The sequence below is a fragment of the Xenopus tropicalis genome, chromosome 2 (assembly GCF_000004195.4).
Source record: "Xenopus tropicalis strain Nigerian chromosome 2, UCB_Xtro_10.0, whole genome shotgun sequence".
Classification (NCBI taxonomy): domain Eukaryota; kingdom Metazoa; phylum Chordata; class Amphibia; order Anura; family Pipidae; genus Xenopus; species Xenopus tropicalis.
In genome coordinates this window covers 69,556,779-69,573,166 of record NC_030678.2, presented here as the reverse complement: position 1 = coordinate 69,573,166, position 16,388 = coordinate 69,556,779, and the positions used below count along the sequence as shown (strand labels likewise).

The 16,388-nt window shown below is 41.5% G+C and overlaps 1 protein-coding gene and 1 long non-coding RNA gene across 9 annotated transcripts in view; one reads left to right on the top strand and one right to left on the bottom strand.

Annotated features, from left to right (window-relative positions):
* The window catches only part of smpd2 (sphingomyelin phosphodiesterase 2), a 108,409-nt gene that overhangs the window by 39,418 nt on the left and 52,603 nt on the right, over positions 1 to 16,388 (top strand).
* LOC116408832 lies at positions 368 to 9,585 on the bottom strand. Its single transcript, XR_004221289.1, has 3 exons — positions 9,264 to 9,585; positions 2,209 to 2,286; positions 368 to 2,122 (listed from the first exon to the last, which is right to left on the bottom strand). It is a non-coding gene; the product is annotated as an uncharacterized LOC116408832 (long non-coding RNA).

Sequence of the window (16,388 nt, the reverse complement as noted above, 5' to 3'; positions counted from 1 at the left end):
ATATCGTCTGGGCCCGGGACAACAGTCCCCCCTGTGCCCCCGCAATAAAATTATTCTTGTAGTGGTGTATCTCCGTCCAGAAGAAAGCAATACATCTAAACAGATAGGCTTACTTTTCTTATTCCGGGTTTTTCAAAGAGAGAGTGGGGCTCATTTATCAATGCATTGCAGCACAGTAATAGTCATTTCATGCACTAGTTTTGAGGCAAACGGCAGCGCCATACAAACATGCACATATGACATTTGAAATGGAAAAAAGATATGAAAGACTCCATCACATTAACATTTCGTGTTAAGGGCAACTGCCTTTAAAAATAAGAACAAAGTTAAAAAAAAAAAGGGTAAATGTTATTAAAACATAAACTTAATTTATATTTTTATAATAATGCTAATTAACATATCATACTTTTGAGAAACATTAACATGGTTTTATTAACATACCTAAATGAATTACAATAAATATTGCATTGAGTTCATTGTAGCGCAAATCTGCAAATATACTAGCGCAAATGGTGAAGAATGCGCAGTCAGAAATACGCCACAAATGAACAGGTGTAAAGATTTTCAGCCTGCCTGCACAAATCTGCGCATACATACACGCAAATAGCACATATACACGCGCAAAGGGCGCACTCGTGCAAAAATCCCGCACTTGAAACACACCGCTAGCCACATGCCCAAAAAACATGTAGTTGCTTGCGACATTATTGCCAAGTATTTGCGACATGCGCATAAAAAGAACTGGCGTAAAAATAAATCAACCCACGCAATGTAATGCATTGATAAATGAGCCCCAGTACAAATTTGATTTGCTAAATCTTGTTACAGTATGCTACACTATTATCTTCCCATAAAAATGCCCCTTTTTTATGCCATGACTATAGATATGTATCAACCAGAATGTAGTTGTCAAATTACCAAAAAATGGCTACATTTTTGGTGTGATTTTTGCATACGTGTGTTTTTCTGGCATTTATTAAATTATATTTATGGTTTCTGGCATTTACTAAAAGATATTTGGGAAAGACACTAAGTTTGGCCTGGGACAGTAACCCATAGCAACCAAGCATCAGGTAGCATTAAAAACAACATCTTATGGGTTGCTATCCATCTGGGAAAACTTAGTATCTTTTATTACATATGGGAGTAGGTGTTTGAATTATGTCAAAAGATCTTCATATTTTTTATTCTCATAAAAAACATAGATGTCTGTAATTCATACAATGAAGGATTGTGTGTTAATCCTTTTTTGTTGCTGAATCTTTTTACCAGCTGCACATATGGGGGATTAAAATCCATTGTGATGGGAATAAACCTCAATTTTGCCACCTGCTGCAGAGACTAGCCCATACTGCCCTCACTGTTGGCAACTTGAGGGGTTATTAATATATATATTATATTGTCTAACATAATAATTTAATATATAGATTATCTTGTTTTAATTACTTGAAAATAAAGTGCAGTTATGCTTGTTTTTAATTACATCTGTTTTGTTTTCAATAGGACATCTGGAAATCTAGAAGATGTTCAGCAAGCGGGGGACACAATATGTAGCAGGAGACAACATGCTGGGTGAAACAATGTAAACTGACAGTCCCCCATCATCTTCTGGAACTACCACTCCAACTCCCCCTAAAAATCCATCAGTTGGCACCCTTGCTGAAAAAGAAAAAATTCAGACATATCATCAGGTGATATCCGAGACATGCTGTCCACATTGTGAAATAGTATGCTGGCATGGAGGCTCCATAAAAGAGTTACGCTTATGAAGACGCACCATAATTCTTTTTTTACCGACTTACTGCCATCTGTAATGATGGTACTTCAGGCACAGAGACAAGTTAAGGTTATAAAACTTATTTAGAGATATATTGCACAATGCAATGCCTCTTTAGGTGCATCACAACCAACGCAACATTACCCAATACCTCCAACACCACCACAAAATTCTTAGCACCCCTATCAATAACCTTTTAACATCACAAGCATGGGATCATTGTGGCTTTCCAGGGCTTTTCATTGTGGCTTTCCTTGATCTCTTAACCAGTGCTCTACAGTCTCCTCTTCCTCATCTTCCTGAGGCTGTGCTGGCCCTTCTAGCTCTTTGGGTAGTCTTGCTGATCTATAAAAAATGCATATAATATATAATTTGTATATTTTTTTAATTAAGGATTGTCCTTTGTGTTGTCACTTTTAAATATCATTTACCTTCCCCTTCTACCGCTTGCTTTACCGGAGAGCCCTCCTCTTTTCCTAGTGACAGTAGCTCCTCTTCCTTCTCCCCACCTATAGCAAACAATACGTTATATATTTAAATTTTTTACAAATCTGATAGAACACACACACATATATTTTATATGTTCGGCAAGCAGAATCCACACACACAGGACTTAAAGATCCGTTTAGTGATTTTATTAAATGGCAAGGAACTAACATTTGTCAACATTGACTAAGGCTGGGGTTCCAGCCGAAATGTTAATTCCTTGCCATTTAATAAAACCACTAAACGGATCTTTAACATTTCGGCTGGAACCCCAGCCTTAGTCAATGTTGACAAATGTTAGTTCCTTGCCATTTAATAAAATCACTAAACGGATCTTTAAGTCCTGTGTGTGCGGATTCTGCTCACCGAATATTTTACATTGATACTTGGAGAACTGCACTCAGACCCAACATCACCTAATAACACGAGTGCTAACACCAGGCAATGGAGGTGAGGTTGCCATCGCCTCTTCCTGTTCAATTGCATGAACACCACCACCACCTTATAAAACAATTAATTGAAGGAACATATAAACAGTGCAGAAGAACTGCACTCACAGGATTTGCTACATCATTTTTTGATTCAACTAATCCTGGGTGCTATTCTTCTACATTGTTTATGCTTTTTGTTTCTCAGTCCGGGCACACAGGTAAAAAAACTGTTTGCTGTTTACCTTCTCTCTGTCTGTCTGTCGCTCTCTCATCTCTCAAATCAAATCATATGAGCTTTATTGGCATGACCAAATACATTTAGCATTGCCAAAGCAGGTAGAGGGTGTAATGGGTGGGGTTAGGGGGTCAGGATATGAGAATGGGGGGGGGGGGTTTAAGGGGGTGGGGATATGGGGTCAGTATATGGGGACAGGGGAAAGTCCTGTCTCTTGCAGTCTGACAGTCTGTTATGTATTGTGCTGCCATTGTTACTGTTGGTGCCCCTTCTCCCAGTAGGATGCAGAGTTTTCTCTCTTCTTCTATAGAGGGGAAGTCTGGGATGTGATGGGAGAGTCTCTGGCAGTGGGTGTCTCTTAGTGCCGAGTATTTGGGGCAGTGTAGCAGGAAGTGGGTCTCATCCTCTACTGCCCCCTGGTCACATCGCTGGCACAGCCAGCTCTCCCTAGGCCTGTAGGTCTGTCGGTGCAGACCCAGTTCAATCTCCAGGCTATGGGCACTCAGTCTGTACTGGTTCAGGATCTGTCTGTCTTTGGAGTTCTGTAGTCTTTCCAGGTATGGGGCCAGTCTGTATTCCCTCCCTAGTGATTGGTAGATCGTAAGCTTCTGGGAGTTTGCTATCTCATCCCTCCGATCACAGATATATTGCTCTTTAGACTGGTTTATTGTTTGTGTTACTTGGCCTTTCATCAGTGGGTGGGAGGCTTGGGTGGGCAGGGTACTGATGAGTTGCTCTTATTGTGTAACAAGGCTTTATGATGGTAGGTCATGGGGTTGCTGTTGTGTAGGTGTGCCCAGTATGAGAGCGCCCTCTTCTGTATGGCAAACAGTAGGGGGAATCTGCCCAGTTCAGCCCAACAGGAACTGTTTGGGGTGCTGCAGTGGACCTGGAGGAGGTGCTTGCAAAATTCCAGATGGAATATTTCTGTTGGGCTAGAGTCCCATTTGGGTTGGTCTGGGTAGGTGATTGGGCCTCACACTTTGCTGCCGTAGAGAAGGATTGGGGTGATGACACTGTCGAAGATTTTAAGCCAGACTCTTACTTGGGGTTTAAGGTGGTACAGGTGTCTCCTGATGGCATAGAAGGTTCTGCACGCCTTGTCTTTTAGAGCAGCTACTGCTGGTTTAAAGCTTCCTGATTGGCTGATTTCTAGGTCCAGGTATGTATACCTGTCAGCGTGACCTAGTGCGTGGTTGTTTAGTAGGAAGGGGGGTGTTTGGCTTTGTTTGCTGTTCTTCTTCTGGAAAACCATAATTTTTGTTTTGTTTGGGTTGATGGGCAGTGCCCATGTTGTACTGTACTTCTCCAGCACTGCCAGCTTGTAGGCTGCTCTCTATTGGAGACAGGAGTAGGAGATCATCGGCATACAGCAGGAACTTCACCTCAGTGTCATGTAGGCTCAGTCCAGGTGCTGGGGAGGAATCTAAGGCTGCTGCCAGCTCATTAATGTATATGTTAAAGAGGGTTGGACTCAGGCTGCAGCCCTGTCTGCTCCTCGGCCCTGCCGGAACCACGCGCTTCTCTTCCCATTCACCTTGATGCTGCCCAGTATATGAGCTCTTTATGACATCATATCTTTCCCCCCCCCCCCCATCCCATTCTCCAGTAGTAGGCCGGGGTGTCATACTGAGTCAAAGGCCTTTTTGAAGTCTACAAAACAGGCAAATATTTTTTCTTGTTTTGTATTGTGGACATGATCTCTGATGAGGCTGTGCAGGGTGTAGATGTGGTCTGTGGTGCGGTGGTTTGGTAGGAACCCTGCTTGGCTCTGGCTGAGGACATTGTGCTGGGTTAGAAAGGTGAGGATTCGCCTTTTCAGAATACTGTTGAAAAGTTTGCCCAGGGTGCTGCCCACACAGATCCCTCTGTAATTGGCTGGGTCATACCGGTCCCCACTTTTGTAGATGGGGGTTATGAGGCCTTGGTTCCATGCCTGGGGGAAGTGGCCGACACTCAGGGCTAGGTTGAAGAGTTTGGCTATTGCCGCATGTGTTTCTGGGGGGCCGTATTTAATCATTTCCGACAGGATTCCATCTGTACCGGCGGCTTTTTTACATCGTAAGTCTTTTATTTTCTCTGCTATTTCCTGGGGTGTCATTGGTGCATCCAAAGGGGTCTGGAAATCCTTGATTTTCTCCTCCAGAGCATGAAGCTTTGCCTGTATATTCTTTTGTTCTGGGGTTTGCTCACATGGGGGGGATTTCTTTGTACAGATCCTTGAAATAGTTCCGCCACATGTTGCCATTTTGTATATGGAGGGGATTTTTCTTGGGTCGGGTCCCCATGTGGTTCCATACCTCCTAGAATGAGTTCTCTTGCAGGGCATCCTCTAGTTGTCGGAGATTGTTCGAGATATTGTTTTCTTTTTTCTTTCTAAGGATCCGTTTCTATTGGTTCTGAATGTGGTTATGGGCTGCCTTTAGCTCTGGGTTATGTGGCTCTCTGTGCTTTTGGTTAGAGGCTTTCCTTAGTAGGTTCCTTATTGCCTTGCACTCGCTGTCAAACCATTTATTCGACTTTATATTGGTTTGTTTATTTCAGGTATTTTCCGGTCAGATAGTTCTGCCATGGTGTGTAGTATTTTGTTGAGGTCCTTTGCTGCTTTGTTCACCCCACGTGGGGTTCTCCCATATGAGTTGCTTTGGAAGCAGTTGTTTGACCTGGGATCTGCTGGTGGCCTCCTGGTACCTCAGGGCAGAGTGCTGGGACATTTAAATGCTGGGGGCAGGTTGTAGAGGCCGGGATGGTGTTGTGCGTTTGGTTTGTTGCTACATTTAACATATAAAAGTATTTGATTATGGTCTGACAGATGGGTTTCTGGGGTTACTGTGAAGGTGCTGATGTTTGCAGGGTCCACGTCTGTGATGGCATAGTCCACCACACTGCTACCTACATGGGAGTTTAGTGTGTATCTCCCTATTGTGTCTCCTTTGATGCAGCCATTAAGAATAGAAAGTCCAAGGCTTCTGCACATGTTTAACAGTTTTCTCCCCATTTTGTTTACTGTGCTGTCATAGCTGTTTCTTTGGGTCGGTTCTGTTTCTTGGCAGCAATTTGCAGATCCCAGTACATAAGTATTTCCCTCAGACGTCAGGTAATCTTTTTCTCTGCCAGTTCTGGCATTGAGATCCCCATAGATGATCACTTGCCCCAGGGCCTGGAAGTGAGCAACCTCCCTTTCTAACTGCTCATAGCTATCTGGGCTGAAGTAAGGGGACTCCGGTGGGGGGATGCAGGCTGCACACAGGTAGATGTCTGACTGAGAGGTAAGTAATGAGCTGCTTATTCTTATCCAAATATGGCTGTCTCCTCTCTTCATTTCTCTAATGTGTTCTTGCAGCTCCTCCTTGTACCAAACTAATACCCCTCCTGAACAGCGACCCTGTTTGGTGTTTTTATTCTTCTGAGCAGGGACCAAATATTCCCTGTAACCAGTGGGAACCAGGGATTCATCCTCTGCCCGGGTCCATGTTTCCAGGAGGATCTGTATATCTACGCCACAAAGTCTTTGTTTAAAATCGGGGTCATTTGCTTTGGATCTAAAGGCTGAGGCACTCAGGCCCTGGATGTTCCAGCTACTAATTTTGAGTGAATTCATCTTGTGTTTGAATACCTTGTAATGAGCAAAATTACATGGGACCAACCGGATTCTGGCTGGTTATTGCTGTAGGTTTGTTCTGTATTTCTGATCACATGAGTTTGTTATATAATGTGCTGAGGAGGTTCCTTATTTCCTCCATGTTGTTGGCTTCAGGGGTCCTCAATGTTCTTTGTTGGGAAGGTGGTTTTCTAAAATCCTGCCATCTTTGTGGGCCCCCTTTTGGAACGGTATTAATTCTCTTTTGGTTTGGCATTGATAAAGTTTGGGGTCTTCTAACTGTAGCTGATGGTTCTGTGTTGGGGTTGATATGGTTGGTGCTGTGTATAGGCCTATGGGCTCTGTTCAGTACAATATATTTTTTAGTTCTTTTGCTAGAAGGCTCACCCCTTGCTTGTTGAGGTGTTTCTCATTGTACAGGTGATAGGGGGTTATAGAGGGGTGTAGTGCCAGCTGGGTGTTTGGGATGGAGCTGATTTTGGCTGCCAGCTCTGCATTGATGCCCTGTGTAACATGATGGGGTACTTCCTGTCGGAGTTAGTTATATATATATGTATATATAATGCTCGTAATTCTATAATGACTCGTATCTATATACTCCAATGATCCTCCACTAGGGATATAGGATTCTCGCCCACAGTGAGTAAGTCGCTCTTGGATTTAAATAAATACTTACTCAAATCGAGCCTGGCCCCGAAGTTCCCCCTGGGCCTGACCTGAACCATTCAGATTCACAAAGGATATTAACCAGACAGCTTTATTAGAGGTATACATTAATACAGAGTATTACAATACAGAGTATTAAATAATAGCTCACACATCCTGAAAGCTCGTGAGGACGTAAGGGAACAAAGTCAAGTACAAAAATGTTGCCATTTAACAGTTTCATCCTACTTGGGGCTGATCCCATGGCAGCCAATCATTAGCCTTGTTTTAGCATAACTGTGTCTCTCTGTCCTTCTTTAGGAAAGGATTAAGTGTCTCACTGTCCCAGCACAATAGCCCAAAAAGGTATCTCTCTGGTAAGAAATCTACATCAGCGCAGTGTCCCAAATGGTGTTTGTGCAGTTGGTGTTTCTGAGACTATTTGTGACATTATTAACCTTGCACTAGGGATACTTGTGACAGGAGACAACAGATGGATTCCTTGTTCTGTGTAAACATTCTAAGGCCCAAGTACAGTAAATAGAATGACCTCTGGTCTTGATGTCTAAAATCAACCTACAAGTGCAGTTGCTCTGTGCCTGTGTCCTGTTCTATATCTTTGTCCTTTGATAATAACTAAAATAAACGTGTTTATAGCATAAACCTAAAACACCAATATCTACACTTCCCTCCTTGGGAGTAGGGAGGACAGTATTATCCTAGTGCAGGGGAATAGTTTTTGTGCCGTCTCTCTGAGTTGGAATAATTTTCCTGCAATTTCTCCTTCCTGATTGTTATTGTTTGTGCCTGTATGTAAGATGATGTGTTTGGGATTAGAAAAATATGGTTGGTAAATGACTTTTGATGCTTGCTCAATGGTTGCACAGTGGATTTTAGTGACCTTTTTTCCTGGGAAGAGCTGTCTTGTGTTTAGGTACTTTCCATTTGAGTCCATTAATAGGACAATATCAGAATATAGTGGTTTGTCGGGGGCAGGGGGTGGCTGTAGGGGGGTGCAGCCTTGCAGGGTGTTATTTGGGTTGTGCTGTGATGGTTGCTGGCTGAGTGCTTCCCTGTTTGGGTTGTGTTATTTGTTTGGAATTCTGGGGCCCTTGGCTGCCATTGCTATTGGCTGGGTTTGCTGTTAGTTGGGCACTGGAAACTGTGACTTCTGCCCTCTTTTGGGAAAGGTTTTGGAACTCTATTTGTTTTTTTTAGTGTTGTTATCTCCTCCCTGAGTTGGGCATTTTCCTACTGAAGCTGTTGCACTGAGGACTGGACTTCCAGCAGGGTTGCTTTGTGTTCAGATCTCATTTTGCTTATCTCTTCCCTTATCTGCTCATTCCCATGGCTCCTCACACCTTGCTGCCTTTCAACTTCCTCTTTGAACTGAATGAAGTCTCTTTCTAATTGTGACAGGCAGTCTCTTAGGGTCTCGGGTGAGGGGGTTGAGGGGCTGGGGCATGTTGCATCACTGTCTCTGGAGTCTGTCTTTCTAGGTCTCTGTACGTCACAGCTCTTAATGGATGCGCTTGATTGGTCTTTATAAGTTGCAGCCTGGGCTTTAATATAAGGGAAAAGCTGTTCAAACTCTAGTTTGGCCTCCATGCCTTGTACCATGATGGTACCGTTGTGATATATATTCAGAGTGAGTATAACACATTCAGGATTCTTCTCATCCTTCACCCTTATTTGTCGGCCGGCACTGATGCCCCCTTAGTGAAATGACTGTAGTGGGAACAGAAGGCAGTGTGCCAGGCTACAGTAGCCTCTGTGTAGAACAAAAGGTTGGTTTTTGTCCTGGGCTCATTAGATGAAAAATCAGCAAAGTCTCTGGGTTTTGCTTTATGGTGGCCTGTTTTATGGCTTTTCTTGCTTGGCTGCTTCTCTCCCCCGCGGAGTATGTTATCTCCAGGGTGTTGGACCTCCTGCGGCCTATGGCTTGTGTGCCGGGGGCTTTGGGAAGGGTATTTGCTACACTGGAACTTTCCATTTTAAGAATTCTGTTTAAAAGTGCTTTCTAAATTCCTATTTCTGTATAACTTTGTGATACCCTAAGGTTCAGGTGTTGGGCCCAGGTGTCCTTACCTTAGAGTACTCTGGGTCCTGTCAGGGCTACTGATGCTGCTGCTGCTGGTGTTGCCTGATGTTTGCTGTGTTTCCCTCCAGGTGATCTGCTTGTTTTGCCCTTTTAATCTTTGTTTTCCTTATTTTTCTTTTCTTGGGTTGTTCAGTTTAGTCCACTTCTGTGTCTCATCTGCTCTGTAGTTTCCAGGTTGTGCCTTTCAATTAGCTCATTACAAGGTATAAATTGAAGAAAATTCAGGAACTCATGGTTAGTGCTGCTTATCTCTCTGACTCTCTCTCTCTCTCTCTCTCTCTCTCTCTCTCTCTCTCTCTCTCTCTCTCTCTCTCTCTCTCTCTCTCTCTCTCTCTCTCTCTCTCTCTCTCTCTCTCTCTCTCTCTCTCTCTCTCTCTCTCTCTCTCTCTCTCTCTCTCTCTCTCGATATATATATATATATACACTGCTCAAAAAAATAAAAGTCAATCACACTTCTGTGAAATCAAACTGTCCACTTAGGTAGCAACACTAATTGACAATCAATTTCACATGCTTATATATATATATATTTCACAAAGTATGGCACACCACCTACCTTGGGTGCATGAAAAACACAAACACACACAACACAAAAAAGACCAGCATCCCCAAGACTTCTTGTGAAAAAACAAGACGCATATTCAAAACAGCATGAACAGCCAACATAACATATAATGGTCCACATCTGGACCATTGTAAAACAGAAAATAGTATTTATTGTATTTGTTGTTTTAATTTTTCGTTAAGATTTTATAAACCTGTTAAGAATATGAAATACTCATGGTTTTCATGCAGGATGACTTGCATCACAAACTCTGACTCGCAGGGATTTAAATCTGACCTGAGTCACTGCAGGGTGCACTGATCAAATGTGACCCTAAATTTTCTCATAAGCATTTGCTTATTGGCCCTTTTATTGCCCTGCCAAACTGGCAGATTATCATACCTCTCTTGAGAGGAAGCTAACAATCTTCTAGGCCTGCACTTTAAAAAGGGAATTAATGCCCACCATGTTGACAGTTCTGGAACTATATGCCAGCTGACGCAGGACACAGGACGCTGGGCGCATGATGCATATCACTGGGCGCATAACGCATATCACTGGGTACATGTCTCCAGGGAATTGAAAAATTAAAATTTTCGCTGAGTATTTAACCTTGCATCAGTGTCTATAATGTTTATTGTATGTAATTCTCAGTAAAATCTATCTACTTGTGTGTTTTGAGGTTGTTTGTATGTCATTATATAGCAAAAAATATAGCCAGATGTCTCTCAGGTGCCATGTTGCCAAATAAACACACCTGCTCACAAAGAATAACCACATGTCCGCCACTATTTCTGTTTCCTGTGCGCATAAGAGGTGAAAGTGTACTTCCGCTCTACCTGTAGGCAGGGAAAACACGCTTTTTTATGGGAAATAAAATCACTCCATTGTTGAAATCTCTAGTAATTGCTGGTTAGATAAAGACAAACGACTTGTTGCTGGAACTCGCTTTTTAAAAATCCTATCTGACATGCTTCCCCCAAATAATCCTCTCTGTTTAAAATCAGCACATCCTCTACCTTTATCAACTGCTTTGATAAGGATTTGTGTATTAAGAGAATTCTCCTAACGCTATAAATTCCTTGTCCTTGGTTTGTAGTCCTTTAAAATCATCCAAAACATTTTTATAAAAGGTATTAGCAAAAATTCCTCTTACTTTTTTGATTATACTATTTCCCATACAATTGGGTAGAGTTCAATAAGGGTGATACCGAAGGTACCCTATTACATTGTCTAAGGGTATGCCTTTTAATGGTTAACGTTGGATATATCTATTAAGATCTGTAAATACATCAAACCCATTTATTCTACTAATAGGGGCATTGTTAAGCCCCATCTAATATGATTTTTATTTAGTTTGAAATTAGAAAGGTTAAAAATATTGGAATTTCTTCTAATTGCCTTCTATCCTCAGCTATTTGGGAGAAGTTCCTCCCTTATTGCTCCATCTGTGTTCCTTAATCTTGTTTTCTTTTTGACTCCCAAGGGAGTAAAGAAGTGTTCGATTTCCCTTACACCTCTCCTGGTTATCGGTAAAAAAAAAAGCTGGGAGATATCCCTGGGAGAGTGGGTATGTTTAGATGTGGTAGGAAGAGATGTATTTCCTGTCAATTTGTGCCCCATATTACTACTGATTTTACCTCTAAAGGGACTGGCCAAGTCTTTCGATTAAAACACATGATTACTTGTTCCACTACATCACTAATCTATCTCCTTACATGTAAATAAGGGTTACTATATATAGGGCAAATGAAAAGAGAATTAAAGATTTTATTTAGAGAATTTAGATTGAAGGTTATCAAAGGATATAAATCATACGGTTTCTCTACACATATATGGGATGTTCATGGTAGAGTGAACATTATGGGTATTGAAATAATTACCAATTATTATTCTGAAAATATTTTGATCAATAAATTACATCAAAGAGAAAATTACTAGATTCACAGATTGCAAACACTTTCCCCATTAGGCTTGAATGAAATGTCAGATTTTATGGTTATTTGATTTGCACAGGTCTGTTTGGTGTTGATTAAGTTCATTGTTGATGAATCACTCTTGCTGTGATGGAGAATAAATTACTTTAAATAATATTCCATTATAAACATCAGGTAAGTTATTGCCTTTGTTAAGCTATTGCTGTTTGGGAAACTCCTTTGCACAGACTCGGGGCAATGTGCACCTGGGTCATGTTATTTACAAGGAGAGTTTCACAAAAGTCTTATATATTGCTTAGGCTACATAGCATATATTTTCTAGCTGAGCCATACATTTCTTTAAAGGGATTGTGTCATCCTAGATAACCAATTAAATAATGTTTGTTATTGAGTGTGAGAGTGATAGTTTCAGACAATGTAAGGGTGAACTGGGTTGAAATTTTAAGATCTTCTTCAAAGTCTTTCCCAGGTTTTCTATAAAATATGAAAGATATGCATGTGGGGGTTAAGATGGTTGGAACACTCCCACTCCTCTCTGCTCAGAACACAAGCTGCCTGTCAGTGCCGGGCAAAGATATTGACAGTTCCCCTTTAACTTTTATTCATGACTTAAAGAGGGAGGGGACGGTGCATCTGTGCAGTGTCTCTATTCTGATCAGCAAATAGCTAGTTTGATATATTACTTAATTGAACCTCCCAAGGTTCTCCCAAGTTAGCAGACAATGTACTTTTCAGGTTTTTGGTTAACTGACAAGTTGCAATCAAAGGGTAATCCGAATACAGGAAGTGCATAGAATGTACAAGACAGTGTCATTGACACTCTGGACCATCAGATAACTGTTAAGAAGAATATGTACTTTACAAAAATGTAGGATTCCTTATGTATATCCCTATATTAAGAAAAATATAACTTTTTGTATTTAGAGCCCTATGTCTTAAAATTACAAATACATCTCTGACTCAGCTTCAGAAATATCTCTGACTCCGCTTCAGATTTACAACTCATGTTGTTCTAAAATTATATTATAGTTTTCAAAGGTAAAGGAAAAAGAGAACACAAAACATACATGAAATGCAAAATTCTGCTGGCTTAAAGGAGATGGAAAGGCAAAATCTATTAAGCACACTATTAAATAGTACTACTATTGCTGTGTAAAATCGCTATATTCCTGGCTTGCCTAATGAAAGATTTACAGAGATACACATACTAGAACTTACATGCTTGTTTCAGTGAACGGCGCCGCCATCTTGTCCAGCGTGTCTGTATGGGCTGAAAACCATAAGCCAGCTCCCTGCTCCTGTCACAAAGTTTCTGCAGCTCCACAAACCCCCCCCCCCCGCTCCTGCCACAAACCCCACTCAAGCTCCACAAACCCCCGCTCCTGCCATAAACAATCGGCGCTCACAGCACCAGCCCCCCCCTTCCCCCGCTGCTGCTTCTGCTGCTTGTGAGAGAACTCGGCAACACTGCGTCGCCATGGCAACCGGACGCTTCTGCTCTCTGCCCATGCGCTGCCTGTAGAAACGAGTCCTCAAGTCCTGGAAAAAGCGAGGCTTTATGGGAATCTTCTCTACCCAGCTCAGCATTTTTTTTCTCTGTTTGGCTTATGATCTTCTGAACGGGTATGGGGAGTCTTGGGGAGACTTAAGGGCACTATTGAGACAACTGAAGGTATGCCTGCAGCTTGGGATTAACTCTTTATTAGCCTTTCCTTCTCCTTTAAAGGTTGTGGAAGTGTTATATTTTTAAAGAAACTGATCAGTTCTTGCTTGTAATCCAAGCCACTCTTAACCCTTTAAGTGCCACATTTCGTAGATTCTATGTTCTGCAGCACTTCCAGGTTTGGGAGCAGAGGAGCAGCTTTTAAAAAAAGATTAAAAAAAGGAGCGCAATTTGTAGCATGCGTTAAAATTTTTTATTGCTTCTTATTTTTTGCGACTTAACCCTCGATTCACTAAAAGGACAGGCGTCATAATTAAGACGCGATCTTCTTTGCGTTATTTAACTCGCGATGAGTGTTTTTCTTGCATTAATTCCAGCCGCGTGTGTTATTTCCCACTGCACGTAATATATTTCGCTGCTTGCTATATTGTCGGACGATTTTACGCACGTAACCATTACTTTCGGAAAACTGCTGTTCTGAAAATGACCATTTCCCTGAAAACTGGAGGATGCATCACTCTAGGGCCAACACATACTTGAAAAAATCCCACTGCAAAGTCCATGTTGTGTTGCCAAAAGCTCACGAACCACAGTTTTTTCTTTAAGTACCGCCTACCCCAAGTAGGTGTTAATATTCGCACAGACTAATGCGATATTTAGCGCGTTTAACACAAAAAAGCATGCAATAAGCATTATCAACCTTTAGTGAATCGGCCCCTTAGTGCGTGGTTCTCTTTACCCCTTCATTATCCTCATTTGCATATGCAAATTAGAGTTCAGATTTGGTTTGGTATTCGGCAAATCTTTTGCTAAGGATTTGGGTTCAGTTGGATCCTAAAAAAGTGAATTTGGTGCATCCTTACCATATTGGGTATCAAACTGTTGACAGTAGACCCCTGGCTTTCAAATGTAGGGAGGTAGTGCTGGGTCCACCGAGAGGTGTGCCCACAAGATGGTCCTGAGAAGTTGATAGAAGTACTGGAAGATACATATGGACCGGTGGAAGATGAAATTGAAATGTTGTACAAATTTCAGTCTTGCATGCAGAAAGAAAAAGAGAATCTGTCTGAGTACTTGAAGCGACTGCAGCAAATGCTAAAATTGCTTGTTTGCCGAAGAATCATTGCTACAGATCGTGTTGATTCTATGAGGCTACAACAGTTATTCAGAGGGGCTTTATCTATGGATCCCACAGCTGTGATGTTGAGATCTTTCTACAGAGGAAAGAAAGAACCAACTTATCAGGAGCTGATCCGTGAGATCCGAAAGGAGGAAGTTAATGTTCTGCGACGAGAGAAGAAAAGTCGTGGTTCTGAAAGGACATCCAGTGATTCGCAGAAAGCGGAAGAGATTGCTGAGTTAAAAAAACAGGTTGCTCAGCTCAAGGCTCGTGTGTCCGAAAAGGAAGAGGGGTCAACTATGTCTAGAGCCTCTTCATTTCCTAAAGCAGGTGGTGCTCGCGGTGACCCACCAAAGTGCTTCCGTTGTGGCCGGTTGGGCCATATAGTTACATATAGTTACATAGTTACATAGTTACATAGGGTTGAAAAAAGACCAGTGTCCATCAAGTTCAACCCATCCAAGTAAACCCAGCACACTTAACCCACACCTACCAATCTATACACTCACATACATACACTATATATACAACCACTAGTACTAACTGTAGATATTAGTATCACAATAGCCTTGGATATTCTGATTGATCAAGAACTCATCCAGGCCCCTCTTAAAGGCATTAACAGAATCTGCCATTACCACATCACTAGGAAGGGCATTCCATAACCTCACTGCCATGGGCGTCCGCAGAAAATTTTCCAAGGGGGGGCAAGTAAGCTAGCATCATCCTGCAACAGATAAATATATATATATTTTTTTTTTTTGCAGGATGATACTAGGGGAGGCTAAATATGGCCCATACACAGACTGACCTACAGCTAATGTGACACTTAGTGGATTCACTGCTGACGTAAAAAGTTAACCTCCCAACTACCTCTTGCCGTTCCCACTGACTCCCAGGGATACTGTACAAAAGTGCGGGTGGGGGTGCTTTTTTTTTTACCCTAAAATGTTTAGTATTAGTAGTAAAAGTATTCATACGCGCACTTCTGTTAGGGGATCTGCAAACATTTGTGTTTGTGATCAGTTAGCTTAAAGGGGTAGTTCGCATTCGAATTCAATTTTATTTTTAATGGTTTTTCAGTTATTTAGCTTTTTGTTCAGCAGCTCTCCATTTGGTATTTCAGCAGCTATCTGGTTGCTAGGGTCTTATTTACCCTAGCAACCAGGTAGTGATTTAAACAAGAGATGGGAATATGAATAGTTAAGGGGCCTACTTGGAAAAATAAGTAATACAAAATTATAATAATAATAAAGTTGTAGCCTCACAGAGCAATATTTTTTGGCCCCCATTTGAAATCTGTATAGAGGCAGAAGAGAAAGGCAAATTATTCAAAAAAATTAATTAGGAAGACCAATTGCAAAGTTGCTAGGAATAGGCCATTTTATAACATACTAAAGGTTAACTTAAAAGTGAACCACCCCTTTAGATGTGTTTATGTTAGTTTTATAGCAAGAAAGGCAGTGGATACTGACTCCCCATTATATACAGTGAGATGCAGTCCGTATTTACAAACCCAGCACATTATATGCCATGAGGAGCAGTGGGTACTGATGGCAGATATTCAGGCCCTGGCACTATAACACTGGCACTGATACACAACATTGGCCCCACTGTAACTTACTATAAATGAACAAAACAATGACAAAAAAAAAAAAAATAGTAAGTGCAAAAAACAACAACACATATATAAACACACAATGAGCTTTTTCAGAGGGAAAGAGTTAACTTACCCTCCATGTGTTAGGGTAGGGGATAGATTATAAATTATTATAGATGTCAGGCAAAAAACAATTTAATGTCAGCTAGTGATTCTTTAGAACTGTATAGTACCTGTGAGATGAAAAC